Raw genomic sequence first — 17359 nt, forward strand, 5'->3', positions numbered from 1 at the left:
GCTTTCTTTCATGTCTCCAGGGGCTTAAGCAGGAAGCAGATCCCCAGATTCCTTCCAAAGAGGAAGTCTGAAGGAAATCCTTAACCCTTGAAGGCAATTGCACTCCTGCCCTGGCACTAGATTAGAGATCTGTGCTGATTGCCGCTCTCAGGCATTTGGCTGAATGGCTGGAGTAGACTGCGCACTGAATCATTTCTGTGCAGAGAGCGTCTGGTTCAGGAAATACTGAAAGCCAAAGATGGGGGCTTGGCCAGACAGCGAGGTCATCCTAGAGGAATGAAGGGTTTGACCCTGCAAATCTTGACTGGAGCAAACAGCTACCACTGAAGTTAATAGGAATACCTGGTGGGAAAAGGTTTTGCAGGATGGGGCCTTAAGTGTTGAGATGGGCCTGGAGATTGTCGGCCCAGATCCTTGAAGATATTTAGGTTCCTAACTTCCCTGGGAGGATCTGGGCCCTTCTCTGTAAATCAAGGCTTACCAGGAAAAGTTCCAGCTGCTACTTCAGTAACTATTGAGCCAATACCAGGCACATGTCCAGTATGGGCAGAGGTTTATGTTCACTGCTTTAAATGTGTTGCTCATATTTAAAGCTCTTTGATGCATTGCTCAGGTAATATTAAATGTATCTGCGTATGCCAGTTTACTTGCATTGTTCCAACTGACCTGTATTATGGTTCCGTCATGTTGGGTGAGCTGATGACTAACAAGGTCCATCCCGCCATGGAACATGGAAGCCTTGAGAGCTCTGGCTGCAGGAGGAGCTGTATGAGCAAATGATCTTTACCCCCTTTCATTGTGTTTGTTTCAAATAATATGGAAAGAGCGCTCGGATGCAGGCCCATTCAATTAGGTTTCTTTGCTATGCAGGGTGAGCCTGTCACAGAACACTTTGTACAGCCATTTTCCAGCCTTTTGCCTCACACACTGGAATTGGGGGCTTTCCGGGCTTCTGGTTGCCAAGCTGGGGAGCCTAAGCCCCGAGAGCTCATGCTACAGCCGCGGCTTCCAGACCCCCTGGCCCTTCTGTCAGCGTTTGTTCCTGGGCAAGTCAGTGTCTGTTCATTCAGATCAGTGAAAACATCTCCATGTTCCCTCCCATGTTGAGAGACATGTGCACCTGCTGGAGACTACAGCACTTGCTGTATTATAGAGGTACTCCAAGTACACGCTTGGTGGAGGGCAGGAGAGGGGGTGACAGCTGGTGCTGTCATGGAGCAGGGCATGGGCAGTCATGCGTATTGGTCAGAGCTGAAGTCAGCAACCAAGAACAGCACTGAGGATCAGAACTGGAGTCAGGAAGCAAGCAAGGCTAGGAAAACAGTGGAGTCGCATCTTATGTGGGGGTTAGGTTCTAAAGTCAGCACGTAAGGCGAAAATCGTGTGTAGTCAAAAAGACAGAGAGACGGAAGAATGAAAGAATAAAAAAGGGAGAAAGATGCAAGCCAGAGTGCCGCAGGGTGGCCAGGAGCATTATCTACAATCAGCAACACGTTAAAGTCAAGTCCTTTCTCTTGGCGGTACCGCTTGACCTCCGGGATGAAACACTTGGGGAACCATCCAGAAACAATGCTGCCGTCACCCAAGCCTTTTTATTTGGTTGCCAGAACACAGGCAGGAGATTTTTGTTCTTGCCTTTTAGGGCACGGGGATCTGCAGCCCTGTAGAGCAAGCCCGGCTTTGTTAAATGCCCAGCTGCATTGCCACAAAACAACACAGTCACACGGTCTTTAGCTGCTTTGAAGCCAGGGGCTTGTCTTTCTGATTTCGAAGTATAAGTGCAGTTGGGCATTGTTTTCCAGAAGAGCCCAGTCTCATCAGCATTAAAAACTTGTTCCGGAAGATAGCCCTTTTCGTCTATGATTTTCTTTAATTGTTCGGGATAGGCTTTTGCTGCCTCTTCATTGGCAGATGCAGCTTCACCAGTAGTCTGCACGTTTTTGAGGTTGAAGCGGTTCCTAAAACTGTTAAGCCAACCTTGGCTGGCTTTGAATTCCTTCTCATCAGAAGGCTGTCCCTCTTTGGCGGGAGGTTTGAACAGCGCATAGAGGCGAAGAGCTTTTTCTCGCAACGTGTTGCCATCGATAGGCATACGTTTACGGTTCATGTCTTCCAGCCATAAGTTTAATGCCTTTTCAGTCTTCACTAAAGTCTTATCATGCACCTGGCTCATCAGCTTAGCAGTTCTTGGAGCACTTGATGCCACGGCTTGATGAATTTCTCTCTCTCGAATCTTGATGGCACGGATGCTAGATTCATTGCGGCCATATTTACTTGCCACGTTGGAGACCGACATAGCGTCTCTCAATAAGTCCAACACAGCCAGTTTTTCCTCCAGCGTTGGAACAGATCGCTCTTTCTTCGGTTGAGCACCAGATGAAGTAGTTGGCTTGTGTTTAGGGACGATGTTGTACGAAAAATACGTATCTGTGATTGCAGAGCCATTGGCCAATATCTTTGAAAACTCATGGCGATCGAGGGAGGTCCCGGATGACTGGAAAAAGGCTAATGTAGTGCCCATCTTTAAAAAAGGGAAGAAGGAGGATCCTGGGAACTACAGGCCAGTCAGCCTCACCTCAGTCCCTGGAAAAATCATGGAGCAGGTCCTCAAGGAATCAATTCTGAAGCTCTTAGAGGAGAGGAAAGTGATCAGGAACAGTCAGCATGGATTCACCAAGGGCAAGTAATGCCTGACTAATCTAATTGCCTTCTATGATGAGATAACTGGCTCTCTGGATGAGGGAAAAGCAGTGGACGTGTTGTTCCTTGACTTTAGCAAAGCTTTTGACACGGTCTCCCACAGTATTCTTGCCAGCAAGTTAAAGAAGTATGGGCTGGATGAATGGACAATAAGGTGGATAGAAAGCTGGCTAGATTGTCAGGCTCAATGGGTAGTGATCAATAGCTCCATGTCTAGTTGGCAGCCGGTATCAAGTGGAGTGCCCCAAGGGTCGATCCTGGGTCTGGTTTTGTTCAATATCTTCATTAATGATCTGGAGGATGGTGTGGATTGCACCCTCAGCAAGTTTGCAGAGGACACTAAACTGGGAGGAGAGGTAGATATGCTGGAGGGTCGGGATAGGATACAGAGGGACCTAGACAAATTAGAGGATTGAGCCAAAAGAAATCTGATGAGGTTCAACAAGGACAAGTGCAGAGTCCTGCACTTAGGACGGAAGAATCCCATGCACCGCTACAGACTAGGGGCCGAATGGCTCGGCAGCAGTTCTGCAGAAAAGGACCTAGGGTTACAGTGGACGAGAAGCTGGATATGAGTCAACAGTGTGCCGCTGTTGCCAAGAAGGCCAATGGCATTTTGGGATGTATAAGTAGGGGCGTTACCAGCAGATCGAGGGACGTGATCATTCCCCTCTATTCGACATTGGTGAGGCCTCATCTGGAGTACTGTGTCCAGTTTTGGGCCCCACGCTACAAGAAGGATGTGGAAAAATAGGAAAACGTCCAGCAGAGGGCAACAAAAATGATTAGGGGACTGGAACACATGACTTATGAGGAGAGGCTGAGGGAACTGGGATTGTTTAGTCTGCAGAAGAGAAGAATGAGGGGGGATTTGATAGCTGCTTTCAACTACCTGAAAGGAGGTTCCAAAGAGGATGGATCTACACTGTTCTCAGTGGTAGCAGATGACAAAACAAGGAGAAATGGTCTCAAGTTGCAGTGGGGGAGGTTTAGGTTGGATATTAGGAAAAACTTTTTCACTAGGAGGATGGTGAAACACTGGAATGCGTTACCTAGGGAGGTGGTGGAATCTCCTTCCTTTGAAGTTTTTAAGGCCCGGCTTGACAAAGCCCTGGCTGGGATGATTTAGTTGGGGATTGGTCCTGCTTTGCGCAGGGGGTGGGACTAGATGACCTCCTGAGGTCCCTTCCAACCCTGAGATCCTATGATCTTTAAACACTAGAATCACACCCAGCGCGGCGAGATGCTCACTGGATCGGCGCGCAGCGATCAATCCAGCAGGGGTTGATTTATCTTGTGTAGACTAAACGCGAATAAATCGACCCCCGAGCACTCTCCTGTCGACTCGTGTACAGTACTCCACCGCCGTGAGTTCTTGTTATTTTTCTTTTCTTTTTTTGCCGAGCGCGTGTAGTTGAATTCGCGTAAGTTAAATGCGCTTATATGCGACTCCAGGAGCAATCACCAGGTCAGGAATAAGCAGCCTGCCGCTGCTGAGCTAATCCTTGCAGCCTATAGGGTGGGACGGCCAATCAGGTGATGCTAGAGCAGCCCAGCTGGGCTCATTAAGTGGCCTGAGGGCTGAGCCGGCTAGCCCCAGGTTCAGGTGAAGGAGTGCAGGCCCAGAGTTCCTGACAGATGTAATGCTGGCCACACATCCATTTTTGGCTGCTGTCATAAATGAGGCGGGGACTCCCTTTGCTGGACACCCAGCCAGCCAGTTAGCTATAAAATCCCTGTTTGTAGCTGTTCTCTACTTGCTTTCCCTGTAAAGGGTTAACAAGTCCACAGGTAAAAGGAAGGGAGTGGGTGTGATTTTATGGAAGTCTGTTTATGAGTGTTTTATGGAAGTCTGTTTATGAGTGTAAATATGATGTAACTGGAATATGCTTTATGCAAAAGGTCTCTTGGAAGGTATCATTACAAAGTTTATAATCCACTGAGTGTGGTCATCCTATGTGTATGAATGGATCATTCTTGTGTCTGAAACTAGGAATATGAAGCATAACTCCGAGGTCCTATTGTAATTATGCAAAGTGTGGGCCATTAATGGGGGCTTGGAATCTTGATGGCCCCCATTGACTAGGACAAGTGACTGTAGATGGCTCTGACAAGTTTCAGCGGGGGAGCCAGGTTAGTCAGTTGCAGCAAAAACAAGGAGGAGTCTTGTGGCAGGTGCCACACAACTCCTCCTTGTTTTTGTAGATGGCTCTGTTTACCTGCAAGCCTCCACTGCATAGGTGCGGGCCAGGCCTAAAAGAATGGAGGGGAGCTTACAGGACATGTGAACGTGTCACAGGATACTGGAATCCATCTTTGACCTGGTGCTTTTCCATTTAGAAGGAGGGGTGGGAACCCAGAGAGAGACAAAGGGTTCCTGCCTTGTGCCAAAGATATCAAAGGGGGTGGAATAGGACAAAGGGGGCTGCCAGTCATGTGCCTCCTCTCTTGGGACCTGCTGCGGCATGTACACTCTGTGATTGTGTTCCAGGTATTTCAGCATCCCTGAATTCCGCTTTTTAGGGCCATGGCCCAGACTGACCCTATGTCTGCATAGTTGGCAAATGGCACGGGAACTGTCCCCAGGATGATCAATTCTGAAATGCTGCCAGACCCAGGGAGAAGTCTGGTTAATGCGTTCTGCAGGTGGGGATTGGAGGATTGTTGCAGCTGAGAGCAATGCAGTCAGGGAGCTCTGCCATTCCCCCAGGGGTTCCCACCAAACCCATGTCTAGCAGAGATGGAGGCAGTGACCTTCCCCCACACACCTGGGAGCTGTGGTTAACAACCACTTGCTTCCTAGAACGGAAATAGTAGAGCAAAGAGGAAGCTGATGGCCTCTGGGCATTTGCCTGCTTGGGCCAGCCTCCAGATAGAAGAGAAGCAACCGTGAGCAGATGGAGCTGAGCTAAGCTCTGCCTCCTCCTCGTTGCTTATATCACCACCTTCTGAACCCTGACTGTGCCCCGAGGTACGTACTACCGCCCTCCAGAGGAGCTGACTGCCTAGGGCCAGGTGGATTCTGCTGACTCCTCCCCATGGTAACCTGGTTCCCCTCCCTTCACTTCCTGTAGTTTTTCAAAAGCTCATAACTTGGCCCAGCATGAGTGGATTTTCACAGGGATGACAAAAGGCATCTCCTTGACACAAAGGGCACTTCCCTGCCATAGTTCAAGTCCCCGCTCCAAAGCATGGGGGAGCCAGAGCTTCTCAAAGAAAAGGTCACCGGAATTTTTTAACATGGGCAAAACAACGTATTTTTCCCAAGCCTCGTTCTCAGAAACAGCTCAACTGGTTTGGCTGAAATTTTCCAAAGCAATTCGGTCTGAGGCAGACACATGGCATGGACAATTTCAGCCCCAATGGGTAAAGCTTGGCAAAGTGATAAACAGAAAAGAGGAACTTGTGCTGGGAAGTATCAGGCGACCTTAATACCAGGCTGGACTGCTTTCTTTGCTTATAATTGTAGTTCCAAATAAACAGCATATAGGCTGTCTATTCGGTTTTGCCTAAATCTTGGACTGAAATCTCTCCACTGCAGGAAATTGCACCTGGTATGTCAATATCTGGCGGTGCCTCCATCCGCAAGTAAATGTTTTCTTCCTTTTCCTCACAGCCTCTCCGCTTTTTGATTGCGCTTTGATTACAGGTTGGTGTGTTTAGCTGTGTGTGTCACGGCAGTTTACATGCTAGGAGCCCAAGGCGGTGCCTGGTGCCTGGGTGGAGTGTGAGTATACAGTGGCTCAGGCTATGAATGGACGTTGCTGTAATGGGGGACTTTTTTTCTGCAGCCTGTTAGTTAGAGCTGTTTTTTTGGTTTGGGTTGTATCTGAGTCTTAACGAAGTCCTTGTTTCAAAAAACTCTGGTCTAATGAAAATCAAAAGTGTCTTAAGTCAAGAATTTAGTGTGTATTAGGAGGGTCCTACAGCCTTAGGGATATTTCTTAGAGACAGTATGGCCTAGTGAGCAGTGCACTGCATCTCAGGAGACTTGGGATCCAGTCCTATTCTGCTGAGTGACCGGTAAGCCAGTCACTTTCCCTGCCTGGGCCACAGGCTATGTCTACACTACCACTTACGTTGCTCAGGGATGTGAAGGTTCCACCCCAAGCAACGTAAGTTACGTTGACATAAGCACTCGTGTGCGTAGCGCTATGTTGGCGAGAGTTTTTCCTGCAGACATAGCTACCACTGCTCATTGCAGGTGGATTAATTATGTCGACGGGAGAGCTGTCTCTCCTCAGTACAGGCATGACAGATCTTATAGCGGCATAGCTTCATCGGTACAGCTGTGCCGGGCTAAGCTCTCTAGTGTAGACATAGCCTCAGTTTCCCCATCAGTAAAATCAGGATAATAATCCTGACCACTGTAAAGCGCCCTGTGATCTACTGATGAAATGTGCAGTGTAGCAGTAGAACCTAGAAGCCCCAACTGAGACGCAGGACTGCATTGTACTGAGCACCGTACAAACACAGAGCAATGGGACGTCCCTGCTCCAAATAGATTATGTGCCAGATAGCAGGTGGGAGGGGAAACAAAGGCAGAGAGAGGGTGAGCCATTTGTCCAAGATCCTCTGGCAGCTCGGCTGAGAATAGAACCGATGCCCTTTGAGTCCCAGTCCAGTGCTCTACCCTTGAACCTCAGGGCCCTATTTAAAGCTACTGCTCCAAAGTCCTTCAAGAGGAAAGGCAGAAGAGGTCACTTAAAGCTAGTTCTTCCAAAATAAGTGTGTAAGGCCCCAATCCTGCAAGGGGCTCTGTGCATGTCGAGTCCAATTGACTCCATTGGGCTTCTGCATGGGCCCCAGGTGCTGCCCATTCAAAGCTCATTGCAGAATCAGGGCCTGCGCTGGCTTGTCTAGGCAGTGGGCTAGATTTGTCCCCTTTGGGGGGTGTCTGTGTGTCTGTGGAGGGGGAGGGAAGAGCTCCCTGCTGCTCCCAAACACTGAGGTATCCAAAACCACTGGTACTTTTAAGAATGTTGGCCTTCTTTGACCAATATTGCTAGCACTCACCTCCTGCACTGGGCAATGCGCAGTTCAAAGCTGCTACAGTGGTTTTAATTATTAGTGTGTACACATGAGGGAGGCCTCTCCAGGGGCTCTTGATGAAGGGGACCCAGGCTAATTGTCCTCAGCAAACAGCCTTCCTTGCTGGTAATGGACACCAAAGGCGGAAATTAGCCCTTGGTGCCAAGATGCATTCTAATCCTGACTTGGATTCTGCAGCTGACAATGAAGGAGGAAGGATTTCTGCCTCTAGGCATCCATTAGGTGGTGCCAGGACAGCTTTAATTCCCAGCTCTTTCCTAGCCCTAAGTCACTGGCTGACTCAGAGAGCCGAGCCCATGCTGAGCCAGGACTAGTCACTCCGGAGACAGGTAATGCCCATACCTGTAGGTTCTCTGCTCCTCCTGCAAGTGTCTGACTAGCTTCCAGACTCCTGTGTCCCTGAGCTGCCGCAGCTGGGAGGAAGAAACAAGACATCAGAGAAACCAAACCAGTATCCTACACAGGAGCGAAGTCAGCTTTGTCTGCAGCACCAGGGGGCTCGCTTCTTCGAAGGGCAAGCGGAGGATTTGAAAGGAACCAAGTAAGCTTTTTACTGTCTGTCTTCCCAGGCGGAGTGGGTGCGCTGCGCTTGGCTGAGTGTGTTGTACGGTTGATAGGATTTTGATGAAATCTGGTGGTTTGGCAAGTGTATCAAAGGATCAGAGCGAGGGAACCTCCTGTGGGAAGTTTGGCCCTCTTCTGATTCCCCAGCTGATTTTCTTTACAGCGAAAGGCTTGTCTTCGTTAGGAAATTGTGTTGCTTTGAGTAGACTGGGTCCAAGTGCCCTATCTGGATGCAGTTATATCAGTAAAATAATAACGCCTGCCCTTCGTAGAAAGAAAAGGAGGACTTGTGGCACCTTAGAGACTAACCAATTTATTTGAGCATAAGCTTCCGTGAGCTACAGCTCACTTCATCGGATGCATTCAGTGGAAAATACAGTGGGGAGATTTATATACACAGAGAACATGAAACAATGGGTGTTACCGTACACACTGTAACCAGAGTGATCACTTAAGGTGAGCTATTACCAGCAGGAGAGCGGGGGGAGAGGGAACCTTTTGTAGTGATAATCAAGGTGGGCCATTTCCAGCAGTTGACAAGAACGTCTGAGGAACAGTTGCCGGGCGGGGAGGGGGGCGGGATAAACATGGGGAAATAGTTTTACTTTGTGTAATGATCCATCCACTCCCAGTCTCTATTCAAGCCTAAGTTAATGGTGTCCAGTTTGCAAATTAATTCCAATTCAGAAGTCTCTCGCTGGAGTCTGTTTCTGAAGTTTTTTTGTTGAAGTATTGCCACTTTTAGGTCTGTAATCGAGTGATCAGAGAGATTGAATTGGAATTGCTGAATTGGAATTAATTTGCAAACTGGATACAATTAACTTAGGCTTGAATAGAGACTGGGAGCGGATGGGTCATTACACAAAGTAAAACAATTTCCCCATGTTTATTCTCCCTCCTCCCCCCCCCCCCCCGCTGTTCCTCAGACATTCTTGTCAACTGCTGGAAATGGCCCACCTTGATTATCACTACAAAAGGTCCCCCCCCCCACTCTCCTGTTGGTAATAGCTCATCTTAAGTGATCACTCTCCTTACAGTGTGTATGGTAACACCCATTGTTTCATGTTCTCTGTGTATATAAATCTCCCCACTGTATTTTCCACTGAATGCATCCAATGAAGTGAGCTGTAGCTCACAAAAGCTTATGCTCAAATAAATTTGTTAGTCTCTAAGTACTCCTTTTCTTTTTGTGGATACAGACTAACATGGCTGCTACTCTGAAACCTACCCTTCATATAGCGCTTTTCATCAGCGCATGCCAAAGTGCTTTACAAAGGAGGTCAGGATCCCTACTTCCATTTTACAGCTTGGGAAAACGGAGGCACAGAGCAGGGAAGTGACTTGCCCAAGGTCACTCAGCAGGTCAGTGACAGAGCTGGGAATAGAACCCAGGCCTCCAGTCTAGTGCACTATCCATTAGTCCTCACTGCTCTTCCCATGTAGAAAGGAGGATAAGCTATACCCGTAGTTAGTCACCATTATATACTTTGAGGCACTTTTCCCTCCTGGGCAGGTGCTGAGTCCCTTTTGCAGTGCTCTCTAGCCCTGCTGCTCCAGGAAGCGGGAGAAGTTTCCCTGGCTATTCTGCTGTCGAATTATTGTGGCGAGAGGGGAGCAGGGGCTCCTGAGAACCCAGATGTGACCGGGCTTAGCATGCAGACAAACTGATTCTCTTCTCCTCTTTGCCCGGGGGCGAATGACTCCAAGTGTGAGGCAGGAAATTGGGCTGAGAGGGAGCAAAGAGCTAACAGAGCTGACTCCAGGCAGTGTTTTCGGAAGGGCAGATGAATTCCCAGGTGCCGAGGCCTTGTTTTGCATGCACCAGTGTAACTATGGGTACATCTACACTGCAATAAGAGACCCATGTCTGGCCCAAATCAGCTTGCGGGGCTCCTGCTGTGGGGCTAAAAACTGCAGTGTAGACAGTCTGGGCTCGGGCTGAGACCCTCCCTGCTTGCAGGGTTTCAGAGCCTGGGCTCCAGCCCGAGCCTGACCGTTTACACTGCAATTTTTAGCCCCAGAGCCCGAGCCCTGCAAGCCCAAGTCAATTGACCTGGGCTCTGAGATTGCAGTGCAGAAGCACCCTTAGTTTAGTTTAGAAATTGGGTTAGTTAAAATGCTGCCCTGCCACCAGTGCTTAATTTGTGCCAGGGTCTGGCAGTTCATAGCCCCAGCACCTCTGGGCTTGGCAGTGTGACGTTGCACTCCATAATGTTTTATGGAAATATACTTATGAGTGTAAATATAATGTAACTGGAATATGCTTTATGCAAAAGGTCTCTTGGAAGGTATCACTATGAAGCTTATAATCTGCTGAGTGTGTTCATCCTATTTGTATGAACATATCATTCTTGTATCTGAAACTAGGAATATGGGGGCTTAGAATTTTGATGGCTCCCATTGACTAGGACAATTGGTTGTAGATGGCTCTGTTTACTTGCAAACCTTCCTGGGTGTGTGCGGGCCAGCCCTGGAAGAACGAAGGCTGGGATCTCACAGGACATGTGACCAGGGCACAGGGTACTGGAATCCATCTTAAATCTGGTACCTTTCCATTTAGAAGGGTGGGGACCCAGAGAGACAAAAGATTCCCGCCTTGTGCAAAAGGGGGTGGAACAGAACAAAGGGGGTCGCAGTCATGAGAACACCCCTGCTTTCCACCTAAGATGTCTGCTGGAACTAACAAGGACTGTACCGGGGAAAGGATTGGCTCCAGACTAGGAAGGAGTCTAGTCTGTGAAAGAAGCTTATTGGGACATCTCTAAGGGTGAGATATTACCTGTGTCAGTTTCTTAATGTATTAGGCTTAGACTTGCGGGTTTTGTTTTATTTTGCTTGGTAACTTACTTGGAACCACTTAAATCCTACTTTTTATACATAATAAAATCACTTTTGTTTATTAATTAACCCAGAGTAAGTGATTAATACCTGGGGGAGCAAACAGCTGTGCGTATCTCTCTATCGGTGTTCTAGAGGGTGGACAATTTATGACTCTATCCTGTATAAGCTTTATACAGAGTAAAACGGATTTATTTGGGGTTTGGATCCCATTGGGAATTGGGTGTCTGGGTGCTGGAGCAGGCTAGCATGTCTGGCTCAACAAGGCAGGGGTCTGGAGTCCCAAGCTGGCAGGAAAAATGGGCTCAGAGGTAAATTCAACACGTCAGGTGACAGTCCCAAGGTGGCTCTGTGACCGGTCTCTCTGACCGAAATTGTCTCAGGCAGTTCATAGCCCTGGCATCTCTGGGCTTGCTGCATCAGTTATGAATGTAAAAAGATTGCTTGAACCCCAGCACCTCTTTCATTACAAATTAAGCACTGGCTGCCATCCTTACAAGTGGTCACTCTTAGACTGGTTCAAGCACGCTAAGGAATCGACCTGTGCTCCGTTGATAGAAGGCAGGCACTCTGAAACTGAGTAAAGTGCCCACATAGCAGGGTGGTATTGAGTTCATGACATTTACTTGCGACGGTGCAACATGACGAGACCTGACTTGTGGCTAGTGTGTTCTCTTAAGAGTGGAAGAACGCAGACACCCGCTCTCCTTCTTTCCCATCCTGTTTTGTTGGGACAAGGAAATAAAACCAGAACCAGAGTGCAGGAGGAAAGGTTCATCTCCAGGGAAATGCAAGCCTGGGAGACAATGAGAGAAGGAAGAGTGGCCCAGGGCTGTGCTTAGACTTCTTCTTCAGGGATCAGCCCTTTGGTTTGAACCCTCTGTGCTCTGGTCCCAGGCTTAACCCTTTGCTGCTGCGTTAAACACTTATAACATTTCTCCTGAGTCATTCGGAGCTGTGGCTCACTGTGGAATCCTCAATGTTCCTCCTTCTCAGAATGAGCAAAGGAAACAAAATCAAGTACAAAGGCCCAACTGTGTCTCTCTCTGCAGGGTCTGACTGGTTCCTACTCAAACTGCTGGGAGTGACTGGTATCAAGTGCTGGGAGATTGGTTGTGATTTTACCCCATTCTGCAGTTAGTCAGGCTGGCTAAGGTTTCCTTGGGGAGGTAGATGCTGTTAATATGGAGAGAATATAACAGCTTTGTCATTTAAATCCCTGTCAGAATTTGATTGATTTATGTGAATAAAAGAAAATCAGTAAAGAAAATGATAACCTGTTCCAGACTATTTCTTTTTTTATCATCTCTCATAGGCACATTCCCATGATGTCCAATGATGTGATTTTATTGTGAGTCTTGTGATGTTTGTGTCACAGAGTCCCCAGGCGATGCTCTGGAACTGCTCCCTGTGAAGCCAGGCAGGACTCTGGTGAAGTCTCCTCTCTGTGGGCAGACTGTCTTTGGGGCCAAAAGCTCACACGGCTTCCACCTTCCTGGGTCTGATCCTGGAGCATTCAGCATCCGCTGCCCCTCCGTGCGCTTCCCACAGCGAGTCCGCCCAGGCAGGGTCCTGGGGAAGCCAGCGGGTCCTGCACCCCAACTTCACAGTCAGACGTGACTCTTAGTCAGCCAGTAAAACAGAGATTTAGTAGATAATAGGAACACGGTCTAAAACAGAGCTTGTAGGTACAGAGAACAGGACCCCTCAGCCAGGTCCATTTTGGGGGGCAGTGAGCCAGACAACCGCGTCTGCACTTCACTCCTTGTTCCCAGCCAGCCCCAACTGACTCCCCCTCCAGCCCCTCCTCCTCTGGACTTTGTCCCTTTCCCGGGCCAGGAGGTCACCTGATTCCTTTGTTCTCCAACCCTTTAACTCTCACCTTGCAGGGGGGAAGGGCCCAGGCCAGCAGTTGCCAGGAGACAGAGTGTCGGTCATTTATGTACCCTGGCCCTTTGCTCTGCAACAATTACGCTCCCTTACCCCACCACCTAGAGACTTAAGAAATGCATAGGGGAAACTGAGGCACCTGTACAGTATTCGGAGGAAACATTAAGAAGAGTCCTACTTCGTCACAGTTTGCTCTTTGGGAGGCAGTGTGTACTAGTGGCTAGCACTTTGGACTGGGCTGTAGGAGATCTGGATTCTATTTCTGGTTCTGCCGCTGGGTGACTTTAAGCAAGTTGCTTTTCCCTGTCTGTGCCTCAATTTCCCCATCTATAAAATGGGAATAAAGATTCTGACCTCCTTCTGTAAAGCACTTTGAGATCTACAGATGACAAGTGCTATAAAAGAGCTAGGGATTGTTATTAATTAATAAAGCCCCAGCAGCTGGAGTCATGTGATTAGGCAAAATTCTTGTTTTTCATTTAAAAAGTAGTAAGTTTCTAGCCCTCCTGGTTGCAGAGAAAAGCTTTAAAATGACCAAAAATCATAAGGCAGGGTCCCAAAATTATGAGATTGTCTTAAAAATAATGATGAGATTTAAAAAAAAAAAAAATGGGGTTTTTGTTTTGTTTTGTTGGTTTTTTTTGCTTTGTGGCTTTTGAGCCTTTAAAGGATTTTCAAGCTTTTCTCTGCAGCCACAAAATCTAGATATGTCCCTTTTCTTTCTTGCTGTCCCCTGACTCCAGGAACTAGAGCTGTAGTAAAAACAGCAAGTAACACGAGCCTTGCAATGAAATCACGAGAGCTGGCAACACTGCGAAGGTGGGACAATATTGAAGCGCTACCGGCCCCATTCGTGCAGTTGCATCCGTGTGGCTAGAACCGTGCACGTGTGTGGCCATCTGTTGCCTCCAGTGGGATGTCACGGGGGCTTTAGGGTTTGCCTGTGTGGATCTGATTGCAGATTCAGGGCACTGGGAGGTAAGAACAAGAGGCAGTTGAACAACTCAGGCAGATGATATACCCCCCAGAAGGTAAAGCACCCTGCAGTGCTCGTTTGATAAAGGCTGATTTGGTTGGTTGGTTGTTTTTCAAAAACAATGTGGGTCTGGCCAGGGTGTTGCTGTAATATCATCCCATTCCCTTAGATTTAGCTGGGGCTGTCTGTCTGGTTTATCTGGTTCGTTAGGAAATAATTGATGAAGTGTTTTTTTTTAATAAGCCAAGCTGGGCGGAGGTGGCATCATGAAATATCTTCTTATGACTGAGGTCTGGCAGGCAGAACGCTGGGGTGTGACTGGTCAGAAGCTAGTGATGTGTGGGTTAGCAGCTGCCCAGCCACTGAGAGAGTTGGGAAGGGTAATTTCCAGCAGCCTCTGGTTATGGGCAGAGATGTGACTGTCAAGGACAGCCCCGCAGAACCCTTTTGAACAAGCACCTATTAAACGAGGTCCACTGAACTGAGCAAAACCACACCTTACTGGCTACAGCCCATCAGTGAGTTTGCGTGCGTCTCTCCGTTGTGTGCATGTGTTCTTAGCACATGTAAACAGTCTCATGAAGTAACATGGCTTTGCACCACTGCCCCCTGCTGGAGAGAGTCAGGACAGTTTAGCTATGTACCATAGCCGCTATACTTCTGAAAGATCATGGGGATTCTCCTTTGGCTTAAGTGATGGGGTCCTTGGGGAGCAGGAGGATGTGAGTTCTGTCCCTGCTGCTGACCATGCAGCTTTATTTGATCATGACTGGGGTGCAGCATAGTGACAACAAGGCAGCTCCTTAGTGGCCTTGGATACTGATACAATATACATTGTTAACGACCAGTATGGTAGGTGCCCTGCTTTAATAGCATTTATCTTGGGGTGGTGCCTAGAGGCCAGCCAGGTCAGGCCCCACTGAGCTAAACACTGTGCAAACACACAGGAAAGGACAGTCTCTGCCCCAAAGACATAACGGTTTAAAAGACACGACGTGACAGGTGGGTGAGACAAGCAAGTGAGTCGGGGGGACAGTGGGGGAGACAAAAATAACAAGGTGGGTGCAGTGCTTAGCAGAAAGCATGGTTTAAACACATACACCCTAACACCAAAGAACCCCTAAATGAGCTAGGATGGTCTTGTGGTTAAGGCACTGAACTAGGACTTAGCTGATCTGGGTTCTACTTATGACTTAGCTACCGTCTCTTTATGTGACCTTGGGCAAGTCATTTAATCTCTCTGGGCCTAAGTTCCCCATCTGTGAACGGGGGATAATTGTCCTGCCCTCTCGAGGAGGGGCATCTTCAGGATAAATCATTCATGTTGGTGACGTGCTCGGATCCTCTGGGGGAAGGTGAGACATAGTGTAGGCCAATTGTCTCAAATAAAATTGTACTCCATTTTGCTAACTTTGACTTTAGTAAGAAGAAATTGTTCTGAGTTTATTTTTTGCTGACTGTGTTAACATTTGTTCGTGACAAATAAAAGTTTTATGGCTGTAATTGCCTTGTTTGCTGTTTGTTGTGAGTAAAAGAATGTCTGGTAATTAAATGAGAAAGGACAGCTAGCTAGGCCAGATGGTCAAGAAGGGAGTGGAGGAGTCAAGAGGTGCCAGCTTTCACCCGGATGGCGGATTGACGACCCTAAAGCAAAGGCATACACCCCAAGGACAAAATAAGGAGTTGAGCCAACGGAATAGATAAGAGACAGCTGCAAATCCTCCTGGTAACAACTCAGAATAATGCTAATTAAGAGCAACGTTGAATACCTTATAATTGACAGTCTCCGGTGTGACACAGCAAGGTCCATAGACTTGTATGGGAACTTATCACTATAAAGAAGGGTGTATTGCCATGGGACTTTGGGTTCGTTCTGCATCAACATCAGAGCGTCTAAGGTGCTCGACAGAGCCCAGCTCCCCTCCCTCGTGTGCAGTTTCAGAGTGTACATGCTGCAGCAGGTCCCAAGAGAGGAGGCGCTTGACTGGCAGCCCCCTTTGTCCTATTCCGCCCCCTTTGATATCTTTGGAACCCTTTGTCTCTCTCTGGGTTCCCACCCCTCCTTCTAAATGGAAAAGCACCAGGTCAAAGATGGATTCCAGTATCCTGTGACACATTCACATGTCCTGTAAGCCCCCCTCCATTCTTTTAGGCCTGGCCCGCATCTATGCAGTGGAGGCCTGCAGGTAAACAGAGCCATCTACAAAAACAAGGAGGAGTTGTGTGGCACCTGCCACAAGACTCCTCCTTGTTTTTGCTGCAACTGACTAACCTGGCTCCCCCCTCCCCCCCCAGCTGAAACTTGTCAGAGCCATCTACAGTCACTTGTCCTAGTCAATGGGGGCCATCAAGATTCCAAGCCCCCATTAATGGCCCACACTTTGCATAATTACAATAGGACCTCGGAGTTATGCTTCATATTCCTAGTTTCAGACGCAAGAATGATCCATTCATACACATAGGATGACCACACTCAGTGGATTATAAACTTTGTAATGATACCTTCCAAGAGACCTTTTGCATAAAGCATATTCCAGTTACATCATATTTACACTCATAAACAGACTTCCATAAAATCACACCCACTCCCTTCCTTTTACCTGTGGACTTGTAAGCCCTTTACAGGGAAAGCAAGTAGAGAACAGCTACTAACAGGGATTTGATAGCTAACTGGCTGGCTGGGTGTCCAGAAAAGGGAGTCCCCCCCTCATTTATGACAGCAGCCAAAAATGGTGTGTGGCCAGCATTACATCTGTCAGGAACTCTGGGCCCGCACTCCTTCACCTGAACCTGGGGCTAGCCGGCTCAGCCCTCAGGCCAGTTAATGAGCCCAGCTGGGCTGCTCTAGCATCACCTGATTGGCCGTCCCACCCTATAGGCTGCAAGGAGCCTCTAGGGCTGCATTTTAGCTCAGCAGCAGCAGAAGGCACTGGCTGCTTATTCCTGACCTGGTGATTGCTCCTGTGCCTGACAATGGAGTCGCATCATAGGCGCATTTAACTTACGCGAATTCAACTACACGCGCTCGGCAAAAAAAGAAAAGAAAAATAACAATAATTAACGGCGGTGGAGTACTGTACCGGAGTCGACAGGAGAGTGCTTGGGGGTCAATTTATTCGCGTCTAGTCTACACACGATAAATCAACCCCTGCTGGATTGATCGCCGCCCGCCGATCCAGTGAGCATCTGAATGCATCTGATGAAGTGAGCTGTAGCCCACGAAAGCTTATGCTCAAATAAATTTGTTAGTCTCTAAGGTGCCACAAGTACTCCTTTTCTTTTTTCAATAAATGCGGCGTATTGCCGTATCCCCTTTAAAAAGCTTCCGTGTGCTTCTTA

The 17359-nt window shown here is 48.1% G+C and overlaps 1 protein-coding gene across 1 annotated transcript in view; it reads left to right on the forward strand.

The window, feature by feature from the left end:
• Positions 1-8053: 8053 nt before the first annotated feature.
• Positions 8054-17359, forward strand: part of ARHGEF10L (Rho guanine nucleotide exchange factor 10 like) — a 186700-nt gene continuing 177394 nt past the window's right edge. The window contains exon 1 of the mRNA XM_043531746.1: positions 8054-8293. The gene's annotated coding sequence lies outside the window, so the exon portion shown is untranslated. The remainder of the gene's footprint in view (positions 8294-17359) is intronic.

This window comes from Chelonia mydas, chromosome 18 (assembly GCF_015237465.2).
Source record: "Chelonia mydas isolate rCheMyd1 chromosome 18, rCheMyd1.pri.v2, whole genome shotgun sequence".
Taxonomy (NCBI): Eukaryota; Metazoa; Chordata; order Testudines; family Cheloniidae; genus Chelonia; species Chelonia mydas.